This window comes from Pistacia vera, unplaced genomic scaffold (genome assembly GCF_008641045.1).
Source record: "Pistacia vera cultivar Batoury unplaced genomic scaffold, PisVer_v2 Contig233, whole genome shotgun sequence".
NCBI lineage: Eukaryota > Viridiplantae > Streptophyta > Magnoliopsida > Sapindales > Anacardiaceae > Pistacia > Pistacia vera.
In genome coordinates, this window is record NW_022196039.1 from 482,457 (window position 1) to 497,230 (window position 14,774).

Below are 14,774 nucleotides of genomic sequence, written 5' to 3' on the forward strand. Positions count from 1 at the left end.
ATTGTGTGGTGACTTAGCCAGTGGCGAAACCGAAAAATCATACTCGGGGGAGAGTCCACTCTAAGTGTTGTCTATTAAAACCTCTGTTTTAAAAGCTGGACCGGACCGGTCGGTCCAACCGATTCGATCGAGACCCGGTTGTGTGTTCGATCCGAATTAATATAAAACTGTTATTAATTAAAAAACCGTTTAAACCCCCTATTAAACCGAATAAACAGTGCAACCTGCCCGGTCGAACCAGACCGCTTAGTAAACCGGGTCAATGTTTAAAATGGAAAAACCCTAAATCTAAGTATTTTTCGCGCGACTCTACTCCACTTCACTCTCTTCAATCTCTCAACTCTCCAAAATCACAACTCCCTTCTCAAAGTAACTACAATTAGTCTCAATTAGGGGTGTAAACGAGCCGAGCCGAGTCGAGCTTTTGGCTTATCGAGCTCGGCTCGTTTACAGCAGTGTCGAGCTCGAGCTCGAGCCTGGCGAGCCTCAAAATTGAGATTCGAGCTCGAGCTCGTTAAGGCTCGCGAGCCCTTATGTTTTACCAGAAAGCACATACCTAATTTTACTAAAACTCAGTTGAGAGAAAAAAATTGAAGACCAACTTAACTCAAGACAAAACAAAAGACAAATAACTGCAATAATCCAATTAAAAATTCTCAAATTCCACCCCAGTTTAAAAATCCCACACAAATTTTATTAAACAAAACTCATAAAATAAAAGAACCAATCTTCCATCTTCCTTGCAGAAACCAAAGTTCAAATATCACCTGCACGTCGAGAAAAGTCAACACATCAATTATGACAAAAAGAAAACCTAAAATTCGTATTTATTATCATCGAAAAAACCCAAACAAAGAAAAATTAGTTTAAAAAGTCCAAGTGCAAATTGAACAAGCTGAAAATAGTAAGTAGTCAAAGAAGAAGACAACAATCGAAAATTTGATAAGCAGCGAATGAAGAAAATAGAATCCACTTAGAGTCGAATCGATGCGAACTTACCGAGGTGGAGAAATTATTAGAACCAAAACCCTAAAAGACGAACAAAGACGAAACGAAAAGAAAGTGAGAGAAGATATAAGGAACTCGTGTTATTTCAAATTTGCAGTTTGGGGGGAAACTATCATTTTTTAAAACTTTTTTCACTGGAAAATATCAGTTTAATACCTAATAATTTAAAAAATCACCAAAACACCCTNACCGTCAGTCCAAATGGACCGGCGGATAAACCGGTCCAATGTTGAAAAGGGGAAAAATATCCCTAACTCTTTCGTCTTTCCATTTCTCACAATCTCACTTTCTTTGTATCTCAAATTTCTCAGTTTCTCTACGCAAATTCCTTTGAAACTTTGAAATCCCACTCAAATCGGCACTCAATCTCAATGAACTCCACTCTCTGAAGTTAGAAATCGCAACCATTCACCATTGTGTCAATCGCAACTGAACTCTCTGAAATCGATGATGACGCCTTCCTCCTTCGTCGGAAATCGATGACGACAGCTCCACTCCCTGCTGGAAATCAACGACGACAACAACTGCTCAATTCCTTGCTAGAAATCGACGACAACGACGACAACTCCATTCATCACTGGAAATCGATGGCAACAGCTCCATTCCTCGACGATGACGACAACGACGACAACGACAACTCCATTCCTCGACAATCCAGGTAATAAACACACCATTCACGGGTTCAATAATGATTATAAATCTGTGTATTTATCATTGTGTGTCTGTCTGTGCATATCAGAGAAAATGTTAGATCCTAACTTACCTTCTTCCGAAATGACATGAATTGTTTAATAGCCTTCCTAAAAGCGTTGGGGCATAAGATGACTTTTGAACTTGATCTTTTATTGAATTAGTTTATACTTCCTCCATGTTTGATCTTTTGTACATTATAGATTTTAGACTTTTTAGTACTGATAATAGCTTGCTATTTATGCAGATTGCATGTTAATAATCCTCTTGTTTCTTTTAATTGAAATTCTGCATATTGCAATAATCAATTTTGGTTTCCATATTAATTCTGTAAGCTTTGCATACCAAGTTTTAGTTTTTTTTTACTGAAATTTATGTAGATGATGGTGATGGTTATAATGATAATGATGGTGATGATGATGATGATGAATTTTGATGCTAGTGTGTGAAACTCAATCATCATGGAGACGGATCAAAGAAAAAACACTTGCACCAAATGTTTTGTTATTAATTATTATGTATTTTGTTATTTAATATGTAATGGATGAAGATAAACACAACATTATGTTTGAATTTGGACTTTGGATTGTTGTTAAATACTTAAATTATGTTCGGATTGTTATTGAATTTGAACTTTGAAGCATGTTGGGTATTTAAGTTGTTATTGTCTTATTAAAAAATGGAAATCTTTAAAAAAAAAAACAAACAAACAAACAGGTTTTTTTGTTTTGTGCTGACGTCACTGATCCAACCGATTGGACCGGTTGACCCGTGACCTGGGTAGCAGAGCGGGTTGCCCCCTGGTCCGGGTTTTAAAACAGTGTTCATTAATTGTTTCCTTAAAGTTTTAGGTTTAAAAAAAAAAAAAAAAACTAAAAATGGTAAACGAACAATTCCCTCATGAATTTCAAATTGAAAATGAAAAATGAAATACATAAACGAACTTGACCTAAATTTCTTTCCATTTCTCTCTTTGTGGTTGCTTATGATTTGTTTCTAAAGTCATCTCTAGTTCTAGGTTTATGATAAAAGCTTGGAGTAAAATGGTTGTGCAATTAGATAGACTGGTTATCCACACTAACGTATTTAGTCTTATCATTTTCTTAAATAGAGTGGAAATGAATTTACCCTTGGTCAATTACATTTCATTGTCACATGGCAAAAGGCAAATATGGTCATTAAAGAAAGTCTCAATGTGACAGAAAATCATTGAGAATTTTCAAGCATATGTGGTGTTTGTAAGCAAAGTTGAAAGCTAAAGGAATAGTCAAGGGTAATAACCCTTGGTTTTTCAAATGCCAAGAGAAGTCTTGTACATTAAATTCCTCTTGATTTCTCTTCTTTGGGCTTCTTGTCATCATTTTGGTTCTAATTCCATCTCTAGTTTTGAGTTTGTGATAGGAGCTAGAATAGGAAGCTTGCGCAATCTTTTTTTTGGTAACTGAGTGTTTGGGCCAGCTTGCGTGTACCTTAACTGATCTCCGGAGTGCATTGAACACTATACAAACTCAAATGACAAAGTAAGCCTACAATGTTATTATGGTAGATGGTCCCAAGGTTTGAATTCAAGAACTCAAGGAAATAAACAAACATTCTTGATCGTCAGGTCAACCCCTTAGGATTAAGCTTGCGCAATTGGATAACGTGTTCATTTGCATAGTTTCAAAGTTATTTATGTCTTTATTATTTTCTTAAATTTTAGAGTTAAAGATTAGTTTACCCTTGGTCAATCCCATTTGGTTGCTACACGATGGAAGGCAAAATGTGGTCTCATTAGTCCAAATAATGTAAATTAATTGAATGTAAACTAAGTCAAAATAAATTGAATGTAATGAAGAAACTTACAACTTTATTGCTTTGATAATTTGTACACGAGAGGAAACTCTCTCTCTCAAAGTGTTTGAAAACTTAAAACTTCTAAATTCAACCCCTGCCGAAACAAAAGAAGTAATACATATTTATAATACAAACGATCGGATTTCAAATGTATTTGAATCCGTTACATTAATACATTACAGAGAAAAGATAAAGTTGTTGATAAGTGATGAGCTGTCTTGGATACGTGTCTTGAATTATTGAGGATCTGTTTTGAAAATGGCAGACAAACTGATAAGGCTCATTAAAGGATATCTTGAAAATTGTTGCTTATTTGTCAGAGGAGCTTGACAATTGCAACTTGCAAACTTTGGAGTCTTGAAAAGCATTTATTGCTACAGGAAAGTGATGCAAGCATGTGATAAAAGTCTTTATTGAAACTCTTCTTGACAAGTGTTGTAGAGAAGCTGGATAAATCTTGAGGATCCGCCGAAAGTGTTGAAAAAATGATTCTGAAGCATCAGCCTTTATTGAAGTCATAATTGATCTGGTTTTGGAACATGACAAAATAGTCATCCTCATCTTGATCGCTTGGTGATTTGGTGCTGTCCGATTCTGTTTTTTGCGATGTTGAAGATCCAATGGCCATAATAATTTTGTCCATATCTTGAGGGTTTTGACATTGAGCTAACTCAGCAAGAAGTCTTGATTTTTGCGTCAAAAATGTGGATTGTTATTGAGGCTGACATAACTGCGGGTGTTGAGAGATCCACATCTGCACAGCTGGTGGACTAATATTTTGGATGGAAAACTAGGCCACCATTTAATAAGAAATTTTCTTTGTAATTCTCGAAATTTTGGAGGAGGAGGAGTAGTGATGTGAAACTGCCAGCTCATTATCCATGCAATTAAAAAATTGCTGGAAAAAGCTAGCAAAGAGTCTTCACTATTGTTGAAAGTTTTTGTAAACAAGTGATATCCTTCCAAAACCGAAGGTAGAAAGATTTTTTCATTTAAACCGAAAAAATTAAACCATTGTTGAAACCATTTTGGAAACATTTTTGAACAAGTTTTGTCAAAAATGAAAAACCATGAGTGTGTTGTATGAGTTAAACAGAAAGTATGAAACCAAGCTTTTTGATAATCTTTATAAGAAAATTCTTGGGGAATGAAGGATTGAGAAAATGGGCGTTTTTTATAAATTCCAGTACGCCATTCTGTAGGTCTCAAAACCTTTTTAATTTTGCATTTTGAAAAAGCTATTCTATTAGGATCATTTCTATCTGGATTATGGGTAATTTCTATTGAATCAGTATCAACTAAAATAAATTCATAAAATGTTCTTGTTTTTAATAAATCATCAGGAATAAAATAAAAATCTGGAGGGAAAATTTTTGATAAAGTTTCTTGCATAGTTTGTCCCCAATATTCGGGTTCAACAATGCAAATTGATTGAGTTATATCTTTCTCAATGTATTGAAAAGTGGGATTAATGTCGACAGGTTTTGATGGGGAAGGTGTATAGGTTGGTGGTATGGTAAGGGCTTGTTGGTAATTTCTTGGTGGAGATGAAGAAACAGATTCTTCATCAAGAAGAGTAAACCGGTTTGGTTGGGTGATAATGTTTTTCTGTTTATTGGGTTTTGATGATCTTGATTGTGAAGGTTTTGTTTGTGGGGTAATAGGTTGTTGAGGTGGTAGCATCGCATACGATGCCTTTGATTTTGGATCGTTTTTGGGTTTGATGGGAGTGCCCATCTTTTCCTCACTCTCACTCTTTCCTAATAAATCTGTGTCCTGAAAGTTTTTGTGATGAGAGAGACTATTAGAAAAACTTTTTGATTTTTGTATTTTATCGAAAATATAATTTTGAAACTTTTGAAATCTTAATGCAAAAAGTTGAAAACAAGTTTTTGTAATGCAAGCATCCAAAATTTTGTGATAATCGAGCCATTCTTTGGTAGGGACAATTTCTAGACTCTTTAATTTGGTAATAGTGTTTATCTTAGATATTGAAATATTTTTTAATTTACTAATATCCTTTATTAATGGTGGATTGACAAATTCAAATGTTACTTCTTGTCCTAAAATATTGGTTGTAATTCCTTTATTGGTTACACTAAAAGGGTAAATTTGAGTGATAAAAGGTGTACCTAATATAACGTCTTGATCTAAATCTTTTGCTAAAATAAAGGTGCTTTTAATACAAAAATTTTGTATACAAATATGAGCATTAGATAATTTATAATTAATGTTTAATTGTTGACCATTTGCTCCATATAATCTTTCTTTTGTTTTTTCATAATATTTTGTTGGAATTAATCCTTCTCTTATACAGTTTTGATCTGCTCCAGTGTCTACTAGGGCTTGTGTAATAATATCTAATTCGTGATTAATATTGATCCTAATGTAAACATGCCATTTTTGAAATTGAATTCTTGAGATTTCATTAATAAATGCTTCTTCAGTTTCTTTAATCTGTAATCCTGATTTTGAGGTTGATGGTTGTCCTACAGTTTCTTTGGAGGCTTTTAAACATAATAAATCTGTCTTGATTTCAATATTATCATTTTGTAATTCTTTAACTTGATTTTTCAGAATATTGATTTCTTCTTGTAAATCACTTAAAGTAACTTGTGTGGGTTTGTCAAATCTTTTTAATATGTCTTTTAAATTATAAGAATCTACATCTTTTTGTTTTTCTTCGGATAAAATTAATTCTTTGAGTTTTAATAAATATTCTCTTTTAATGTCTTCATCCTGAATTTTGTCAATAATATCTAATAAAAATTCTTTTGATTTGGTGATAACATTTATTGACTTAGGTCTAGATGTTGATATCATATTTATTGATTTCATTGCACAGTAGCATGGCCCCATGCAATCACAATCATCAGAGTCTTGTGAAGACTCACTCATTGATTCAGAAGAATTTTCTTGAATTTGATAAATCATGTCTTCATTATCTGTATTGTAACTAGATTCTTCTTCAGAGTCTGTTTGAATAATTTTTAATAATTGTTGTTTTAATTCTGAATCTATTTCTAATTTTTTAATTTGATTTTTCATAGGACACTTAGTTGCGTAATGACCTTGTTGTTTACATTTCCAACAGGTGATAGGATTTTTTGATATTTTCTTGTTAGAAGATTTTTTCTTTTTATAAGGTTTATCATAAGATTTTTGTTCGTATTTGTAATCTCTTTTATAATAAGGTTTTCTATATTGTTTTTGTTTTTTATCTTTTTTGTACTTAATAGAGGGAGGTAATATTTTTTCATAACCATATTGACTACAAAATCCACTTAATTCTGTTTTCTTATGTTTTAATTCATTTTTTAATTTAGCTTTTAATTTTAAATCAGTGCAAATTATTAAAGCTTCGTTATTAATAAAACTAATTAAATCTCCGTATGTTAAGTCTTCATAAGGTATATTGCCATCGTGTTTTTTGTATAATGCATTCTTGACAGTTTGACTAAATAATCTAGGTAGACCATCTAGGAACCTTTCTTTCCAATAGGGTTTCCTACAGTCTGTTCTTGTGAATACTTTTTGTAAAAACATATCTTTATACCATCTAAAATCTGCCATAGTTGGACATCTTAAGTTAGCTAATATTTCTTGTGATTTTTTCTGAAAGCTTGTTGGGTCTCCTACAAAGTTTTTGGTTATTGCATAAATTAATGTGGCTACAGCATCTCCTTCTTCATGTTCATATTCTACTTGCCTAGTACCTTCTACTTTGACTTTCCTAGTCTTTTTTGTTGCGTGTAATATGTGATGTTTATGTGATTCTGGTAAATCATTATCCCACCAATTTTTTAACATTCCTACAAATCCTGAGACTAATATTTTTGCTATTTGATGATCAGTGTTGTCATGTGATTTATGAGCTAATGCTGCCATAGTCATTTCTTGTAAAATATTTAATATTTGATGTTCAGCTACTCCGTCTATATTCCATTCATCTATTCCTGTTTTAGTGTAGGAAGATCTTGCTAGTTGTGTTATATCTTCAAATTGCATATCTGGCAAAGAAGGTCTTGGATAATAGTTTCGAGTTTTAGGATATTTCATATTATTTCTCATTTTATTAATAGATAAGTTTTGAAAATTTTGATTTAATTCTTCTATTGGGTCGGATTCTGTAAGGACATTAATGTTTGATTTGGAGAATGATAATTCACTAAGTTTTTTACTAATATTTTCTAGAATAGTGTTGTGATTATTGAATTTAATAATTTCCTCTTTTGGAATGTCAAAGGGTTAAAAAAATGGTTTAATATATTTTTGTGGATAAAGGGGTGTTGAAGTTGATGTTGAATTTCCTAAAGGTGTTGAATTTCCTAAATTGATTTATCAAGATACGGATGAATATTTTGTCATGTTCCAAAACCAGATCAATTATAACTTCAATAAAGGTTAATGCCTCAGCATCATTTTTCAACACTTTCGGCGGATTCTCAAGATTTACCCAACTTCTCTACAACACTTGTCAAGAAGAGTTTCAATAAAAACTTTTACCATGCATCACTTTCCTGTAGCAATAAATGTTTTTCAAGATAACCTGACTTTTTCAAGATTTTCAAGCTAGCCTTCATCACGTGGCTTCTGCAAGAATTACAAATTTCAAGACTCCAAAGTTTGCAAGTTCCACTTGTCAAGCTCCCCTGACAGCAAACAAGATTTTTTCAAGATATCCTTTAATGAGCCTTATCAGTTTGTCTTCCATTTTTAGAACAGGTCCTCAATAATTATAGACACGTATCTAATACAGTTCATCACTTATCAACAACTTTATCTTTTTTCTGTAATGTATTAATGTAACGGATTCAAATACATTTGAAATCCGATCGTTTGTATTATAAATATGTATACCTTCTTTTGTTTCGGCACAGTGTTAGAATCAGAGTGTTAAATTTAGCATTTTAGAGTTTAGTTTGAGGGAACAAAACTTTTGTACAAATTATCTTCAATAAAAGTTTCTTCAGCAACTCTCTCATAAGCTTGGGCCATCTTATTTAAATCGATAAAGGAAATGGCTTCAACATTTTTGTGACTGTTCTTTCATAGATTGGACGATTATTTCAGGGATTTTGTTACATTTATTTATTTTTAGTACATATATATGATTTAAAATATTCCAGAATTATCATCAACTAGAACATGGAAAATTATCTGCAATCAAAGTTTAAATTTTCATGTCAATAACTAATAAGTATAATTCACAATTTATATGATATAATTTTTTGTATAGAGTAATATTCTTATATTAATGCGAAATTGTAATAAAATCTTAAATATATTATTATATTAAATAAAATTATTTTATTTTCTAGTTATCATTAGACCAAATTTTGCACCATCACATTATTATTTTGTGTAACAACATTTATTTATAAATAGTGATTTTATTTTGTATGCCCTTTAAAAAAAATTAATGATAAAATAGTTCATTCAATAAAATAATAGATTTGTATCTTACATACATCTAATTCTATAAATAAATTTTAAAAGACTATAATTTTATTTCTTTTTTCTTTTTTATTCCAAAAAATAATGATAATACTTAAAATTTGATGTAGAAAAATATTTAATGGTACATTGTATAATTTAAACTATTTTTTATTTTTTTAATTTCGATTAATAATATTATTTTGAAGAAGTGTTAAATGTTTGTTGAAAGTCCCTTCTATGTGCATTTTTACTAATTATTGTATCATTTTTATTTATTATTGAAAAAATTAATTATGTATATTCATAAATTATCTATCACTTAAAAATAATTAAAAAATTAATAGTACGTTTGATTTATGATTCAAAATAAAAATATGACCCAAATTTTGAGTCATATTTGAACATTTTTAATATTTAAAAAATTATTTGATACAATATTTAGGCCTCGTTTGGATTGAGGGATTTTAAAATCCATGGATTTTGTACAATTAATGGATTTAAAATCCATTTATTTGATAAATTCCATTGTTTGGTTTAGATATAAAATATATGGACTGTTGATTCGAATTTCATGCACTCATATTTGGTTAGATGAATACAATCCATGAATTTGATAAATAATTTCTAACTTCACCCTCAATATCCAAAATTAACAAAAATTCAACTTTCATCTAATTAAATACAAGTTAAATTATACTTGATATAGAAGTCCAATTATAATAAATGATTTTTTGTGATTTGGTAAAAGAAACAAGAAGAATTTCAAGCTAATATAATATATTATCAACTATCTTCATTCATCATAACTTCAATTGTTGAATAATTTCATTTAAAACATATAACGTAACCATACCTATATAGAAAATTAGTATCAATATAATACACTAACAACATGTCCAAAACCAAAAACATGCAAAACTTGTTGGAACATTAGCAAGCTTCATTTATTTCTCTAGGATGTTTTGAAGATACTGGTGATGTCAAGGTGAAGAGTTCAAAAAGAGAGAAATATATTTCTTTTAATTAGGGTAAAGGGTAATTACTAGGATATTAAATTATTAACAATGATAATATTGAAAAATTAAAATATTAGCAAAATCCCTCATTTTATTGAAATTGATGGATTTGGTAAAATCCCACCTATCATGTAGGAATTTAAAACCCTAAAAAATGAAGGATTTTGGAGGGTGGTGAATTTTTCAAAAAAATAATGCAATACTTACAACCAAGTCATACAATATAGGATAGAGTAATCTTTTTAAATGAATTTTGTGGCAATTTTTGTCTTGATTGTATATGTCTGGTTATTTGAATTAATTGTAAGTATAACATTTAGAATCCCTGAATCCAAATGAGGCTTGAGGGTTCTAGAAATCATTAATTATTTGCTCTGTTTCAAAAAGGGATATTATCAATTTATGTACAATTTTTTATGAAATACAAAAAATGGATATAAATTTCAATTTGTTCAATTTAGTACATAAGTTTTATGTATACTCAAACTCAATTACTCATATGGGAGAATCACATTGACAGAGCACATGGGAAACAACAAAGACTTTTAAGATAAATACTATGAAAATAGTTAGAGGTGTATGCTATCATGAAAGTTAAGGGTGTGCTTTCCGAAGGGACCAAAACTGAGTTGGTCCCTTAATTATGCCAATTATCAAATCAAACTACCTCCCCATTCACTAGTTTTTGCCGTTAAATTTAATTGTTGACCGACTTTGACTTTTACAATTACAAAATTACCTCTACAAATGAGGGCTCCTTTGATACACAATTTTTCACTACTATATTCTCTATTCTATCAAAAATACATATTTATTTCCTTATTCTCAAAATATTAGTCCATATTATTCAATGTTTTAAACCCTCTAGATTTGTTAATTTAACTAAACACCCCCAAATCTTTTTTTTTAAATTAACAAAAACACCCCAACAACACACATTTGCTAGATTCCGGCCCCGACCGATGACAGCTGGTCGGAATCTAGTATAATAGTGCACTACCAACTGGATCTGGTTGGTAGTGCGCCGATCTAGTCTTTTTCGGCCAAATCTTTGGCTATAGCCAATCGTTGACGACCAAATACGGCAGATCTAACCGTAGATTTGACATTTTCCGGCCATATCCACCGTGGATCTAGTCGAAAAAGGTCATATCGGTGCATGACTGATCAAATCCAGTTGGTTGTACGCCGATACGGTGACTCCGGCCACCTTCCAGTGGTGGTGGCCGATTGTCGGTATTTAATGGGTGGGTGGGGGTGTTTTTGTTAATTTTTAATATTTTATTATAGGGGTGTTTAATAAATAAACAGACCTAAGGGGTACTTTTGTTAATTTTCAAATTCTACATGGTAATAACCACCAAATTTGACCTTTTTTTTTTTTTTTTTCAAAATATTAATCATAATAATGAACCAAGTGCACCCTAGTTTCTACAAAATTAAGAAAAATATCAATTTTTTATAAATAAAATTTTAATCCAACATAAAAAATTCAATAAAATTACCTAAAACATACAAATTTTAAAAACAATTAAAAGAACCCAAAAAAAATTTAGAAATTTTGCAAAGAAATATATAATTTTTTATTATTTTAACGTCTTTTTAAGATTTTTTGGTGTTTTTAATAAATTTTTTCAAAACTTTTAGGCTTTTCTTTTAAATTTTTAAAAAATAATATTGGCTCCGTTTGGTTCATTTTTTTGCATTTTTTAGAAAAGTTTTTTAAAAAAAGTTGAATTGGGCGGGTATTACGATGTAGGATTTAGAAATTAATAAAAATACCCCCTATGTTTGTTTATTTATTAAACAGCCCTATAATAAAACTTTGAAAGTTAACAAAAACACCCCTAACCCACCCATTGAATAATCACAGCCGGCCACCACCGCCGAAGGGTGGCCGGAGTCGCCGTATCTGCGCATGACCGACTGGATTTTGCCGGTTGTTCGTCGATATGGCCTTTGCCGGCCAGATCCACCATGGACCTGGCCGACAAAGGCTAGATCTACGGTTAGATCTGGCCATTGACGGTCAGATCTGGCCTCATTTGCTCGTCAACGACGGCCAAAGATACTGTCATCATTGATGGTCAATGACGACCATATGTTGGCCGTCGTTGACGTCTGATTACGGCCAAAGATCTGGCCGTCAACGGCCAGATCTTTGGCCTTAGATCTGACATTTTCCGGCCAGATCCACCGTGGATCTAGCCAGAAAAGGCTAGATCGGCGCACTGCCGGCTGAATCTGGCCGGGAGTGTGCCATTAAATCAGATTCCAGCCAACTTCTGACAATGGTGGCCGGAATCTGGTATAATGTGGGTTAGGGTTGTTTTTACAATTTTGAAAAAAAAATATTTAGGGGTATTTAATTAAATTAAAAAATTTAGGGGGTTTAAAAAAAGTTGAATAATATTGGATAATATTGTGAGTTTTTTGGCATTTTACTATTTAACTTTTTTGAGAATACTAATAATAGTATTCCCAAAAACCAACCAAACGGAGCCGTTATCATTTAGTAGTCAAAATTGGTTAACAGTTAGATTTAACGACAAAAACTAATGGCAAATGAAGTAATTGGATAATCTGCATAACCAAGGGATCTAACTGTCAATTCGGAAACCACAAGGAGATAATTGGTTTAAACCCGTCATTATAAATAAGATTTTATTTTGTTAATTGACAGTGTAATTTGTTGATGGGCTTTCATAACCTCTCTTGGTTAGCAATAACAATTTATTACACCCAATAATGTTTTGCTTACAAAGAGTAATACTACCAGACAAAAATTACAGAAGATTCATGTAAAATGACTAATTTGTTTTTTATTTTTTTTCTGATTGTATAACTTAATTGTACGCGTAACATTGTTTTTATTACACCCAAAGTTTCAATATACTTGCTCGAGTAGGTAGGTAGTCTAGACTTTAGAGTGGATGTTCAAAACAAATCATAAAGGCTATGTTGTATTAGGTCTATCTCTGTTGTTAGACAATGGACACCCTAGTGTTAAATAGCAAACATGTTTGAAAACAAATCATAGATTAAAATGTTATTTACAAATAATTCTATATATATACTTACAAAGACTTTATACAAAGTGACGTGTTATATTATAGTGAACGACCTTCCTATAAAGTGACGTGTCATATTATAATTAGAAGAATTAAATAAAAAATCAATTTAATAAATGCACGTTAAATGATAGTGAATAATATTACAGTGCATGAGTAGTATCATATCACTTTGTATGGATACTTTGTATAAAGTCTTTATAAGTGTAATACTCTTTTATTACTGTTGTTTACTAAATATGCTCACTAGATAAACATGACTGTAAACCACATATTGAATGGTTCATGTATATTGGATTCTACCCTATGGTATGTTTAATCTGATCTATATAATTTCACGTATTTAATGGATTATTCAGGGTATTACATTATCTTCTACAAAATCTCTATATGCCATGACGCTTTACCTATGCACATAAATTAGAAAAATCTAAATCTTTCACCATATACACATAATGAATAAGCCTTCTTCAATCTGTACTAAGCACTAAACACTCTAGCAACAAAAAAACTGCTAATTTCATTGGGCCATCTTCCAGATTTCTACTAAAATTCAAGGAGAAGAACTATAATTTCAAATCCCTAACATATTTTTATTTAGTCTCTTAGAGTATTTATTGCCTAATCTTTGTTTTAGATGATTCGGGCTCTTCATAATGTTTTCAAATTTCAATCTTGTAATAGGGGTGGGCACATTTTTACCCCACTCGACCACTCGACCCGATTCGGAGAAATCAGATTGAGTTGGGTTGATAGGTAAGTAGGGGTGGAGACATTTTTACCCAACCCGACGGGACTTGAAAAATTTGAGAAATGTGTAGTTAGGTATTTGAAATATACAGCATATATCAAAAGATGTTAGATGTAAAGTGGTGACAATACGATGTATTATATATATATATATATATATATATATTATATATATAATATATATATATATATATATAAGAAGATTACTTTTTTTTTTAGCTTTAAAAAATTTAATTCATTATAATTATATATAAATTTGATTGCTTTATGAGTAATTATTTTGTATTATATTTTTTTAATTTAAAGCACTACAAAATGTAAAACATAAATATAAGGGAAATTAAATTATTTAGACTTATTTTAGGGTGTGAAATGAAAACTAGTCACAAAATGGAATCTAGTAACTGTGGTCTGTGGGTGGATGATGTGTTTTTATCAATTTATAAACTTTTTATTATTGGGGTGTTTAGCTAAATTAACAAATTTAAGAGTTTTTTTTGTTAATTTTCAATTCCTATTTCATAATAATAATCTAACTCAACTTAACGATAATATTTCAAAAATACTATTCAAAATAATAAAACAAACGCACAAATATCTCATAAAATAGCCTAACAATTTTAAAGGACAAAATTACCCTCATTCATATTTCTTTAACTTCTTTAAAACGACCTAATTTATTCTCCATAACTAAAATCACTGCAAAATCACTACAAAATATTTTTGTTAATGTTTTCTTAAGATAATTATGAAATCATATAAAAAATAGAAAATGAAAAGATAAAACAATTTTTTATAGTATATATTAAATCTTTTAAATTTTTAATGTTTTGAATTTTTTTAATTATGCATAAGACCCTCTTTATTACATATTGTTTGTTTTAAGAAAATGAAAATGATAAGTGAATTTCGGGAAAGCACCGATGAAATAAGGTTATTTATGAGAATTCCCCAAATCATTTGG